Source organism: Eumetopias jubatus, unplaced genomic scaffold, assembly GCF_037043125.1.
Source record: "Eumetopias jubatus isolate StellerSeaLion01/CBP00866 unplaced genomic scaffold, mEumJub1_p1.0 scaffold_16, whole genome shotgun sequence".
Classification (NCBI taxonomy): Eukaryota; Metazoa; Chordata; class Mammalia; order Carnivora; family Otariidae; genus Eumetopias; species Eumetopias jubatus.
Window position 1 is genome coordinate 11019938 of NW_028274822.1, and position 14906 is coordinate 11034843.

General features: G+C 35.3%; 1 non-coding gene across 1 annotated transcript; it reads left to right on the plus strand.

Annotated features, from left to right (window-relative positions):
* The first annotated feature begins 10744 nt into the window (after nt 1-10744).
* LOC114208944 (U6 spliceosomal RNA) lies at nt 10745-10851 on the plus strand. The gene has a single exon (XR_003609192.2). It is a non-coding gene; the product is annotated as a U6 spliceosomal RNA (small nuclear RNA).
* Nucleotides 10852-14906: the final 4055 nt, after the last annotated feature.

Below are 14906 nucleotides of genomic sequence, written 5' to 3' on the forward strand. Positions count from 1 at the left end.
TTCATGCATTTATTTTATGGCTTCTTTGCTTTTAAACAACTTTAAATTATCTGTGGAATATAGCAGGGCATATAAAATGGAAAGTGTCTCGTAATTTCTAGCATATAGTAAGTACACAATACATGCTAACTTCATTCCTTCCTTTCCCTTCCTATTCCTTTCACTAAAAATCTGTCCTCAGAAAATATTTCCAGCTTATTGCCTGCACCTCTCCATATGAACATCACCTGAAATGCCTCATTTCTGTCCATATATTGGCCATAGCCTTCCCTTGACTTTTTAGTTTGGTGAATTAAAAAGGTTCTAAGGAATTAGGATGCACTAAGGTAACCATATGTGACAAAATGAGCTTTCTTTGTACATGAATATAATTATAACAGAAGTTAATTAATGGTAGAAAATCAATGACAAAAATGGTTTCTTTTTAGTTACCAGGACAGAGCTGGAATGACTTGGAAGTTCGGAAAAATTCTGGTTTGCTTTGCTGTGCATTCCCACTGATGATGCTCTAGCTTCTGTTGATGAAGTCCATGGCCAGTAAAAATTAGGTCTGTTCTCTCACACTGCTTGAAAGTCTATGTATGACTGATGCCTGGGTGGCTCGGTCGGTTAAACATCTGACTCTTGATTTAGGCTCAGGTCATGATCTTGAGGTTGTGGGATCAAGCCCAGGTGGGGCTCTGCACTGGGTGGGAGTCTGCTTGAGATTCTCTCCCTCTCCCCCTGCTCATGCATGTTCTCTCTCTCTCTCACTCTCAAATGAATAAGTAAATCTTAAAAAAAAAAGTCTATGTATGGTACTTCAGTTGCTACAAGGGCTGTCCTTCAGCTCTCACTGGTTTTAGTAATGTCCTTCTCCTGGTCCCACTTAGAGCATCATATTGTGTCACAGCAAGGCAGCTCTATGGAACAACCTACAGGTTATAAATCCAGAAAAAAATGTTCTGGATCATCCAGTGTGAGCTCACAGAAACCCCTGCATGCTTTTCCCATTACATGGAATCTCATTAGAGACGGCAAGGATTGCTTTCTCTCTTTGACTGGAGAACCTTACCTCGACTCTTTCTGGATACACTGTTGCATGCAGGCATTTTCTGAGATGGACTGAAGTTTTACTATGTGGAAACTAGAGAAATACAAAGCATGCATGCATACCTCAGCTTTTCTCACCAAGTTATCTGTTCTTTTTTCACTACGTTTTTCATTATCTTCCCAGAAATATCAGCAACAAGGAGAAGCCAGGACATATATTATGTCTAAATTTTGCCTTTTATCTTTTTACTTTTTATCATTCTGCGGGATAAAGTAAGTCCTAATTCTTTGTTTTAAATAAGTGCACTTATTTTATATATAATTTTAAATTTTATTATTCATCTATTATATAAAACTCAGTTTTTAGTACACCAGATTTCAAGATTTGTTTTATAAGACTTGAGGAAGACACAAAGAAATGGAAAAACGTTCCATGCTCATGGATTGGAAGAACAGATATTGTGAAGATGTCAATGCTACCTAGAGCAATCTACACATTCAGTGCAATCACTATCAAAATACCATCAACTTTTTTCAAAGAAATGAAACAAATAATCCTAAAATTTGTATGGAACCAGAAAAGACCCCAAATAGCCAGAGGAATGTTGAAAGAGAAAAGCAAAGCTGGCGGCATCACAATTCCGGACTTCCAGCTCTATTACAAAACTGTCATCATCAAGACAGTATGGTACTGGCACAAAAACAGACACATCAATCAATGGAACAGAATCGAGAGCCCAGAAATGGACCCTCAACTCTATGGTCAACTCATCTTTGACAAAGCAGGAAAGAATGTCCAATGGAAAAAAGACAGTCTCTTCAACAAATGGTGTTGGGAAAATTGGACAGCCACATGCAGAAGAATGAAACTGGACCATTTCCTTACACCACACACAAAAATAGACTCAAAATGGTTGAAAGACCTAGATGTGAGACAGGACTCCATCAAAATCCTAAAGGAGAACACAGGCAGCAACCTCTTCGACCTCAGCCACAGCCACTTCTTCCTAGTAACATCGCCAAAGGCAAGGGAAGTAAGGGCAAAAATGAACTATTGGGAATTCATCAAGATAAAAAGCTTTTGCACAGCAAAAGAAACGATCCACAAAACCAAAGACAACCGACAGAATGGGAGAAGATATTTGCAAATGACCTATCAGATAAAGGGCTAGTATCCAAAATCTATAGAGGACTTATTAAACTCAACACCCAAAGAACAAACAATCCAATCAAAAAATGGGCAGAAGACGTGAACAGACATTTTTCCAAAGAAGACATCCAAATGGCCAACAGACACATGAAAAAGTGCTCAACATCACTCGGCATCAGGGAAATCCAAATCAAAACCTCAATAAGATACCACCTCACACCCGTCAGAATGGCTAAAAGTAACAAGTCAGGAAACGACACATGTTGGCGGGGATGTGGAGAAAGGGAACCCTCCTACACTGTTGGTGGGAATGCAAGCTGGTGCAGCCACTGTGGAAAACAGTATGGAGGTTCCTCAAAAAGTTGAAAATAGAGCTACCATATGACCCAGCAACTGCACTAATGGGTATTTACCCCAAAGATACAAATGTAGGGACCCAAAGGGGTATATGCACCCCAATGTTTATAGCAGCAATGTCCACAATAGCCAAACTATGGAAAAAGCGAAGATGTGCATCGACAGATGAATGGATAAAGAAGATATGGTATAAATACAGAATGGAATATTATGCAGCCATCAAAAGGAATGAAATTTTGCCATTTGCAACGACGTGGATGGAACTGGAGGGTGTTATGCTGAGTGAAATAAGTCAATCAGAGAAAGACATGTATCATATGATCTCACTGATATGAGGAATTCTTAATCTCAGGAAACAAACTGTGGGTTGCTGGAGTGGTGGGGGATGGGAGGGGTGGGGTGGCTGTGTGATAGGCATTAGGGAGGGTATGTGCTATGGTGAGCGCCATGAATTGTGTAAGACTGATGAATCACAGACCTGTACCTCTGAAACAAATAATACATTATATGTTAAAAAAAAGAAAAGAAGAAGAAGAAGAAGATAGCAGCAAGGGAAGAATGAAGGAGGGTAAGTCGGGGGGGGAGATGAACCGTGAGAGACTACGGACTCTGAGAAACAAACTGAGGGTTCTAGAGGGGAGGGGCTGGTGGGATGGGTTAGCCCTGATGGGTATTAAAGAGGGCACGTACTGCATGGAACACTGGTTCTTATACACAAACAATGAATCATGGAACACTACATCAAAAACTAGTGATGTAATGTATGGTGATTAACATAATAAAAAAATTAATTAATTAATTTAAAAAAAAGTTGAGGCACAGGGGAACATATCTGAAGTCACAGTATGCAAGGACTCAGCTGTTTGCTAAGGCAGAAAACTATAGATCTCACTCACATCTGACATTTTAATTTTATTGCCTATTCGGGCTTATGTGACGTAACTTCTTGGGGAGGTCAGCATCATTTGGACCACAGTGTAAGAAATTATGCAAAGTTTAAAAACCATGAAATTTGTGAATCACATGGGACCTGAAGTTTAATTAACAGTATATATTACACTTTGGGAAAATAAAGATCAAAAGTTAGCAACTCAGCTGCCAAATTTGGGGCAGAACACTGTAAATCCAATGGTGCAATGACCAATTGGCTCAGGGCAAAATGACCACAACCCTTGATGTTTCCTCCCAGACCATCCAGGCTGTGACTCTGTCTTGCCCATCCCTCCTACCCTACTCACCAGTCAAAACCGTATCTGGCAAGTCTGGCTCCCTCATGGATATTGGGCTTTAATGCACTTTTGGTTTTGGTTTTGCATCCACTGAGATTGCTGGGTGCTTTTCCATTCCCATGGCAAACAACATCTTTCCCTTGGTCCTTGATCATCTCTCATATCACCCCACTTCCATCTCTCAAATTCACCTTTGCTCTTATTTACTGTGTGAATATTTAGGAAGTCTCCCTAGTTCTCTGAAGGCTGCTCAAAGGAACCAGGCTGGAAAAGCAAAGTGCCAACATGCTCTAGGTCTGGGCAACCTCATATCACCACCTCTCTTGAGAATTATCTTCTGTGTAATTAAAATTAAAATTTATATTTTAATTTCCTAAAAAAAGACATAAAGTTTAACATGGAGTGAGATATACAGATATCAAGCGTACAGTATGAGGAGCATTAATTTTTCTATCTCCCTAGAAAGCTCCTAAATGCCATTTTCTACTAAAACCTCCATGGTGTTCCATGTATGGGTAATTGGTCCCTTGTCATTGCTGAATAGAATTCCATTACATAGGTATGCTGTAATTTGTTTCTCTGTTTTCCAGCTGATGGACATTTGATTGGCTTCCCGTTTGAACTTACTGTCAGCAAAGTTACTGTAACAATCCCATTACATGGTTTTGTGTGGACATGTGTTTTTCTTGTCTTGAATAGATACCTAGAATGAAGAATTACTGGGTCATATGGTATGCATATGTTTAAATTTGTAAAAAAACCAAACAACAACCACCACCACAACAACAAACCAAAATCCTCCTAAATATGTTTTCTTTCCCCAAAGTCACTTTAGAGTTTTACAGAGCAGGTAGCAATGTGAGAGAATTCTAGGTGCTCAGCGTTCTTTCCAAAACATCGTAGTTGCAGTCCATTTAATCTTAGCCATTGGAGAGACATACACTGGTTTTCTTTGTGTTGCTGATAATGATTTCAAGCAACATTTGTGTGGGGGAGAGGGGCTTACTGATCATTCATCTCTCTCCTTTTGTAAAGTGTACAGGAATGACTTATGACTTACAAAGCATTTTTAATAATACTTTAGATGAGCAAATTTTTAATTTTGATGAAATCAAAATTAAATTATTTTTTCTTGCAATTAGTTTTGTTTGGGTTCCCTCTTAAGAACTTTTATCTCCCATTATTAAAAGACTTCTCATGTGTATTTTCTCCAGCAGTTTTAGGTTTCAGATTTTACAAATAGCTCTATGAGTCATCCTGATTTAAGTATGACAAGAATTAAGGTCAAGGTTTATTTATTTCCATTCATATATCCCGTTGTGCCAAGATAGATTTTGAAATCTTTTATTTCTTAATGAATTGCAATAGTTTATTAATTATAAATTAATCGATCTATATCATATATATAATTTATTTACAAATATAATATGCTTTTATATATTATATATTTCTATATATGTATATACAATCTATTTCTTGAGATTATATTTTGTTCCTTTGATCTATTTACTAATCCTTTCCAAAATATCACACCAAATTACTACTGTCTCAGTTACTATAGATCAATAGTTAATCTTGAAATCCATATTTTAATCCATACAAGCTTATTCATCAAGATTTTTCTTGACTATCCTAGGTCCTTTGACTTTGGATTTCCATGTAAATTTTACAATCAGTTTATATACACACAGAAAAAGCTGCTGGGATTTTGACTGAGATAACTTTGAATTTGTAGAGTCTTTTGGGGAAAATTGAGTATCTTAATACAAAGTCTTCCTGCTAAACACTTTGTATATCCATTTATTTAATTGGATATTTTTAAAAAATTATCTTAGCAATGAATTTTTTATTTTGCATAGAGTGATATTAAATTTTTAAATTAATTTTATTCCTAGACATTTGATATATAGTAATGCTTGTATTCAATTAATATTGCAGCATAACCAATGACCACAAATTTAGCAGCTTAAAAAAACTCCATTATTATCTCCCTCTTCTATAAACCAGAAATACAGTACAGTGTGACTATATCTTTTTCCCTTTTGGTGGCTTTTCAGCTTTCTCTTTATATTTGGTTTTGTGAAATCTGAATATGACCTACCTAGGTGAGGTCTTCTTTGTGTTCATCCAGGAATTCTCTGATCCTCAGGGGATGGAAGAGGAAAAGCCAGGAAAATGTCATCTCACTCAGAATGTTTACCTCTTTCCAGAATCATATCCCCCCTTTTTTGTCTGAATTTGGTTAATTTTAGCACTTTCATTTAGTTTTTCTATTTTGTCCAGAGTTTACAATTGCTATATTTAAGAGGTTTTGACCAAAAAATACTACCCAACTATTATCATAACAGGAATTTCTAGCTTCCTTTTGATACTTAAGATGGTAGGGGTGAAAACAAATTACCTTGCAAAATATTTGAATTTCAAGGTTACCATCTTTTTTTGTATTAAATATCTATCTTGGAAAATAACAGATGAAAAATTAATGTTTTCTGTCAGACTGTGACTACGATAATTTGGTGATTTCCTGCAACATGCATTGTTTCCGATTGAATAGAGGGAAGTAAATCACACACACAATAGTCTGGAAAAAAGTGCATTCATTTATTTTCAAAGTTTATTTTTATTACATAACAGACTTTGTGTATAGGGCAGAAGTATCAGTGGATATTGAGTTACAAAAACAGTTAAATTATTGGTTTGGATCATTGTATTATAACAATTCACAAATGCATTTGAATTGAAATTATTTTTATAGTATTGATATTAATTAAATGATACTATTGTATATTTTTATAACGTATGTTGATATTATTCATGTTTTCAACAAAGAGTAACAATCAATCTCAAGGGGTACCTGGTAGCTCAGTCAGTTAAGTGTCTCCCTTCCACTCAGGTCACGATCCTGGGGTCCTGGGGTCCTGGGATTGAGTCCTGGGTCAGTCTCCCTGCTCAGTGGGGCATCTGGTTCTCCCTCCTTGTGTTCTCTCTTGCATGCTCTGCTCTTCCTCTCAAATAAATGGATAAAAAGTCTTTAAAATTTTTTAAAAATTCTCAAAAAGAAAGTTTTCTTTCCCTAGATATTACTTTGACTCTAATAGAGAGCAATCCATTTTTTTTAAAAGGGGATCAATTTTGTACTTATATTCAGAACGTTACCAGTGTTGTTGTCTCTAAACATTTTAAATCAATTTATAATATTCAGAATTTATTTTCATGTTTTCTCACCCTTCCTAAACTTTTACTATGTACCTACCATGTACCAGTCATATTAATATGGGCTTAAAATATATGAGTGGCTTTCACTTGGAAAATTTACAACTCTGTCATGTAGAAAGAAATCATTTTAAATTTCACATCAGTTCAGGATAGAAAAGTGACACCCCCAAAAATAATCTAAGGGGAAATTTTCAATAAAATATGCAAATATATCTGCTTTAAATAAAAAAAAAACACAACTCTGAAAGTTTGAGGAAGAGTTAAAAAATACTGGCAAAATAAAATTAGAAATGCATATAAAATATATTAAAAGTAGTAGAAACAAATTCAAAATTTTATTAGTTGATTTCATTTTTGAGTATTTTAAGTTTCTGATTTTATAATTACTTTGAAATTTTTTATGAGGAAGTATATTTTCTTGATGTCTTTGGTACCTAATGATTGACTTATTTAATTCTTTACCACTTTTACATTTTGGTTAACTGTGCATATAGATGGAGGCAGATGGTTTGGAGATGAAAGTATCAAATTAAGAATTAAAATCATTTTACTAAAGTCAATTCTAGGGTATAGATTAGGTTTGCATATATCACACATAACATGCACTCACACCTATACACAAATACATGTATTTCCAAAAATGATTTTGCTCTCATGAAAAATGGCATGCTCCCAAATCAAGTGCCAATCTTTCAGGAAAAGTATCATTAATTTTATTTTAATAACCAATTTTTAAAATGAGCTATTGTTTTTCCAAAAACAAAGTATAGAACATTTTTCTCAACTAAAATAACATTTGAAACAAAATGAGAATATTTTTAACACTTACCCAGCACTGATAAATTATCAGAAAGATACTGATTTAAAATAGTATTTCTAAAATGATGTTAATAAAATGGTTGTTATTCAATACTGTATTTTATTCAACTTGGAAAAAAAATCTTACCATCTTTTTATCCTCACACTACAAATATTGGAATCTAAAAAAGCATAATAGTTACATTTCCTTTATTTTATTTTTCCTTATATATTTATGGTTTGAAATGGCTTTAATGGCCCTTGGATAGGGTTTTTTTCCAGTAGGTAATAATGTGGTTTTTTTTTTTTCTGCCAGAAAATAATCAACCCTAGGTCATCATTATTTAAATAAGTAGGTGATTATACAGCTAAAGGGAAAAATAGGATGTATGAGGAAAATTTTACTTTTTTAATGATTGAAGGGTATTTTCTTCAACTAATACAAGATGCTTTTTATTTGTCACCTCTTTATTGAAAGTACATTAGCCTAAGTTCACTGCTAAGTATATACCTAATGGAAGGAATAAATCTTTGAACACATGAGAGTACAAATTTGGCTGTGGCCTGTGCAACATCTCAAGGTTAATGGATAGAAAAGTTATAAGTCAATACTAAACCTTCTATGTCCTTGAGTTATTAAAAAACATGGGTTTTATAATAAAAACTGATTATGTCTCTATTCTATTTACTGTTACAACTTTGTCAAAGTATTTCACAATTTTGGTAATAAAATTATTTTTCCATATAGATTAGATAATATAAATTTTATAGTTGTTGGAGAATTTTTAATTATACAGAATCTAGTATATTTCCTTGAAATAGAAGCTCAATAGGTGCTATCTCCTCCTTTTGTTTCTATTAGACTAATGGTCTCAATGTCTCCAGTACTAATACTGATGCCTAGTGCACATAATTTAAAAATGATGCTTATAATATAGGCATTTTGTGATGGTAAGGACTTTATGTTTCTAGATATTCTGATTGCCTTTGACTTTTTATTTATTTTTTTATTTTTTTATGTTATGTTAATCACCATACATTACATCATTAGTTTTTGATGTAGTGTCCCATGATTCATTGTTTGTGTGTAACACCCAGTGCTCCATTCAGTACGTGCCCTCCTTAATACCCATCACCAGGCTTACACATCCCCCCACCCCTCCCCTCTAGAATGCTCTGTTTGTTTCTCAGAGTCTGTAGTCTCTCATGGTTTGTCTCCCCCTTCAATTGCTCCCCCTTCATTTTTCCCTTCCTGCTATCTTCTTCTTCTTCTTTTCTTTTCAACATATAATGTATTATTTGTTTGAGAGGTACAGGTCTGTGATTCAACAGTCTTACATAATTCACAGCACTCACCATAGCATACAACCTCCCCAGTGTCTATCACCCAGCCACCCCATCCCTCCCACCCCCCACCACTCCAGTAACCATCAGTTTGTTAGTCAATCAGAGAAAGACATGTATCATATGATCTCACTGATACGGGGAATTCTTAATGCCTTTGACTTTTTAATAATTTTTGTTGGTGGGGGAAAGGAAAAACATAGATTGACTTTACATAATGATTTAAACATCATTACAAAGATTTATAAGCTGTTATGTACTAAATGTTTGTGGCTCCCTAAAATTCACATGTTGAAATTCCAACCCTCAGTGTGATGGTATTTGGAGATAGGGCCTTTGGGAAGTAATTAAGTCATGCATATGGAGTCCTCATGAAATGGATTAGTGCCCTTTTAAGAGGAAACACAAGAGAACTTGCTTCTTTTCTCTGCTGTCTACCATCTAAAGATATAGCCAGAAGGGGCCATATACAAACAAGAAAGTGAGCTCTCATCAGACACCAAATCTGTGAAGGTATTAGGAGGTGAAGCATTTGGAAGGTGCTTAGGTCATGAGAGTGGAAACCTCATGAATGAGATTAGTGTCATTATACAAGTGACCCCAAAGAGGTTCCTCATCCCCTCTACCATGTAAGGACACTGGGAGAGACCAACCATCTATGCACCAGAAAGCAAGCTCTTACAGGACATCAGATCTGATGGTGCCTTTATCTTGAACTTTCCAAACTTCAAAACTGTGAGAAATAAATATTTGATACTTAAGCCACCCAGTCTATGGTATTTTTGTTATGGCAGCCAGAACTAAGACAGAAACACTACCAAAAATTAGTACCATAAGTATTCTTTAAGGAGAGATCCATATTTGGGCTCCAAATTAAAGCATGCCTTGGACAGATCATGTGTACCAGTGCATTCAGAGAGGGAAGGTTTCCAATCACATTTTAGGATTTGGGGCTTCCACCCTTGGCATATCATGGTACAAACTTGGCAGCCTCAGCAAACAGACTTGGTGTCCAAGTACAATACTCATGTGAATATCTTGAAAGAGATTTCTCATTTTTGCTTTTCAGCTGTCATCTAACCAGTGTCCCATAGATGCTATAATTGGTCCATAATATAATTAAAATGAGCTTTGAATCTTATGCTCTAGGGTAAAAATAGTTACCCAAGTGACCCTGTGTTGAGCTGCAATGGGAAAGCTGAGATAATGAGTTTCCCGCTTAACCTTCTTCCACAAGAAAAACTATTTTCATTTCTGTATACTCTGACTTTCTTCATAAGATTGTGCATTAAGAAAGGTCTCTGATGCTACAAAAAAAAAAAAAAACGTTAAAAGCTACTGTTTTATAACATCGACTAAAAATGTATATGAAAGTATATAGACCAAACAACTTAATATGTACTGAAATAATCAAAAAGAATCACTGTATCCTCATATTTTAGGGTACATCAATTTGTTAATATACTATTTCAAAAGAAAATATTTTCAAATTTTTCATTCCCAAATTATAAAATTATTTAAGTTTAGTAGAAGTTTCTATCATGACCAAACACTATTATTATTTAATTGAGCCATCTACAATTGCCACTTTTATAAATTAAAAATGATAGAACATTGGGTGTTTGCTTCAGCAGCACATGTACTAAAATTGGAATGATACAGAGAAGATTATCGAGGCCCCTAGGCAAGGATGACATGAAAATTCGTGAAGCGTTCCATAGTTGTTGTTGTTATTGTTTTTTTAAGATTTTATTTATTTATTTGACAGAGCAAGACACAGCGAGAGAGTGAACACAAGCAGGGGGAGTGGGAGAGGGAGATGCAGGCTTCCTGCGGAGCAGGGAGCCCAATGTGGGGCTTGATCCCAGGACACTGGGATCATGACCTGAGCCAAAGGCAGATTCTTAATGACTAAGCCACTTCAAAGGCCGCTAGAGAAACTAAGCTGGCTGGATGTGGTAGGCGAGAGAGAACTTGTGGAAGCTTCTTGACACAGACGCAGGTCTTGAGCATATGTGAATTTTATTTTATATGTGGGCACATACATACTTTGGAGAATTAAAAGTAAGAGATAGAGTTATGTGAATGCATATCAATTTCATAGAGATGCTGTGTATTCATCATCACCTTAATTTATAAACCTGTCAACCACATCAGTGAGGCAATTAGCTAGAGACATATCACAGACTCATCTCTGATATAGAGGTCAGAGAAAATATTTTCTTCAAATTCTTTATCTTTAGGAGCTTCATGCACGTTAAAACACCATGTCATTTTATCTCCTTTTTATGACATTGAGGCTCATCTCTATTAAGATACTTTAAACTGATTATTGTTTTTAATCCAGTCATAAAGTGGTAGAAAATATATGCATTGGAAAGTTTATCCAAGGTCAACATTATAAACATGAAGAATTAATGGTAAAAATTCTTAAGTTTTTAGTCTAAAGAACAAACTTCCCAAAAGAAATTTTGCAAAATTAGAAAAGCACTCTTTGAGCAAGAAGGTATTTTTTTCCCCTAACTTTCCAAAATTTTAGTAATGCTAACTAAATCAAAAACAAGAATATTTCAGGGGAAGATCGAATCCTCCTCAAGGCACTACTGTGTTTTTGTCTTGTTTTTTTCTTTACAAGAAAACAAGAATCATTTTCACAAAACAAAAACCGTTCATTTAAGTTGATCTAAATAAATTTAAGTCAGATAATGCAGGGAAGTTATAGCTTTACTATAGTTTTAGCTTTCATTTGGATTACTGTATATAATTATGAAAAATCAAAGCCATTCCTTTTATTACGTATTATATATTGCAACATTTCTTTCTTTGCTATATTTCACATTTTTCATTTCTCCTAGTTAGCTTTAAATATTAAGACTTTATGACGTTCTTATTATTCATTTTCTCGCCCCCCCCCCCACAGTCCCATTCCATATATTCAGATATTGAAATGTAAGATTTCTCTTCAGGTTTACTGGTGATTTAACAATAAATAAACAAACAAAACATTTTAAGATGAGTTTTTCAGTATGAAAACAACGGGAATAGCGAGCAAATAAAATAAATGTCCATTATATTTGGACTTTTTTGTAACTTGTGTATTATATTTATTTTCCCCCTTTGGTGTGGGATATTCTTATGAATAAGTGAACATATGGATAAATGAATATTGCCATATCTATAATAATTGTTAAAAACTACCAGAGATACATTCAACAGAAATTCCACGCTACCCCTCCTTACATTAGAAAATCTAACGGTGTTCATAAAACTTGCTCTTATATTTTGCTTTTGACACTAATGGGAGTTTTCAGTAAAGACTTCAAGTCCAATTGAAGCATGATCCTAGTAGTTCCCCTTAATTGTGTTTGTAAATTCAATAGCTATTATAGAAAGAGACATTCTTGGCTGCACTTTACAAAAATTATTATACCTCCTAGACCATACTTTATTCATTCTTAACTTCTACGTGTTTTAAAACTGTCTAGTGTTAAGAGTAACTCAGAAATGTATACTTGACTGTCACAGACTTTGGAAGGCTTTTCTTCTGTCACATGTTCCTCTGATAGCTCAATACATTTTGTCTAAATCTAACAGAATGGTGTTGAGAGTCTACCATAAAAGAATGAGGAAAATTGTTTATAAATAAAAACACAGGAAGAGAAAGAGAACTGAATATTGTGTTCTGGAATATTTTTGAGATGAGTTCTTAACTGAAAGAAACAGGAAAGCATTTAAGTTACTGTTAACAAACTTCTATCAATAGTATTTATTATTGAATATGAGATATTGTCCTTTGTCCAATATTGGGGAACATTATAAGTCTTAGATTCTCTAAAAGTATTTCCACTGTCTGCATAAATATATATCACTAGTCAAAATTGAAGTATGAATTAAAAAGAAAAGTCTTGGTGTGTTGGAGGAACCATAGCCACTTCTTGGAAACACACACTTTTTTTTTTTAATTTAAATTCAATTAAGCCAACATATAGTACATCATTAGTTTCTGATGTAGCGTTCAATGATTCATTAGTTGCGTATAACACCTGGTGCTCATCACATCATGTGCACACACTTCCTTTTGCTATTTCCTCTGCTTGGCGCTGCCTGACTACCTCTATGAGAGCCATATTGCCCTCATCTTGTCCACTCTGTAAACTGACCACTGAGGCTATCCTCTTGGTCTCATATGATGAACATTCAGAAATAACTGGTTATCTTTTATAAGGAAACCAGCTGTGGGAAATGTGGGGAAATGGATCAACCTCAAGACTTTTCTGTTTCCCTAAACATTCCACACTTTGATTTCTCCATCATGACACAGGGAAATCTGCTAGGCAATTCTCTTCCAGAATTTAATAAGTGGTAATCTCAAAGCCGTATTTGCTGGCTTTGTTCTGAAATATTTCGTGCTTTTGTTTTTGGTTTGTTTTTTTTTTTTTAGATTTTTATTTATTTATTTAACAGAGACACAGCGAGAGAGGGAACACAAGCAGGGGGAGTGGGAGAGGGAGAACCAGGCTTCCCGCCGAGCAGGGAGCCCGATGCGGGGCTCGATCCCAGGAAGCTGAGATCATGACCTGAGCCAAAGGCAGACGCTTAGTGACTGAGCCACCCGGGTGCCCCCATTTCATGCTTTTCTATGACCTCCCACTTCAGGAATCATCTAGGAGGGAAATGGAAGACTTGAGAATGTTGTCATCTGATCTCTTGCCCTTCCCCTCCACTTCGGACTGCCACTGTTTCATGGGTGGGACTTATCCATTAAGTCTATCCTTGTTACTCTTTTTCATATGACTTTTTATCAATTAGGGGTGCTTTTGGCTATGTTTTTTGCCTGAATACTCTAGAAAACAAAATCTAAGGTAAATGTTTGTGTGATAATAATTTTCTGAGAAGGATTCAATCCCAAGGAAGCAGGAGTGAAGAGACAGGGAAGAGAAATGGAGAGAGGAAATCTATTAGAGAATTTGTTGTGAAACTAAGTGCAGCATTAATACCAGCCAGACGCCCATTCTTGCCAGATTTCTACAGAGACTCTATGAGTACGTATTCCATGGGAAGTGAGAAGAGTGTAATGGACTGCACATAAGGTGAGGCATGTTGAGATTTGCTGATGCATTACACAAGAGATGAAGAGCAATCCTTATAAGTAGCATCCTTATAAGTAGCAACAGCCTTGGTAAAAATAGCAACCCAGCTCCACAACAGAGGATGGGTGTTATCCTTTAAAAGCCCACTCTGGCTAGAAAGAAAAGATGCATGAATCTGGACTGATGCATAACTTTTTTAGTCTGCCATTGGTATAAAGCAGATCTACTTGTATGCTCTGTGGATACTAGAATTTCAGCAGGAAATTAGATGCCCTGACCTTTTCCCTGAGAAGGAAGGAAAGATCAAACTCTTTAATGTAGTGTCTAGTTGTAATCTTCTAAATCAAGTATTAGCAAGCTAGGCCAATGGTCAAATCCAGCCCCAGGACTGTTTTTCTGTGTCTCTGAGCAAAGACTTTTACATATTTAAAGACTGTGGAGGAAAAAAAAAAAGAAAAATCTATCATAGAGACCCATAAACTCTAAAATATTTTCAATATATAACTTTTTACAGAAAAAATTTACCAACTCCTGTTCTAAAAACACTGTAAAAAGGGTGGCAAGCCAAGCTATAATCTGCACAACTAGTGCAGATTATGTAACTAATTTTCATCACATCATTTTTTTCACCTTAAATTGGTCTGGGTTTCTTGCCTTATTGGGTGATCCAGACCTACATCCCTGAGAGTC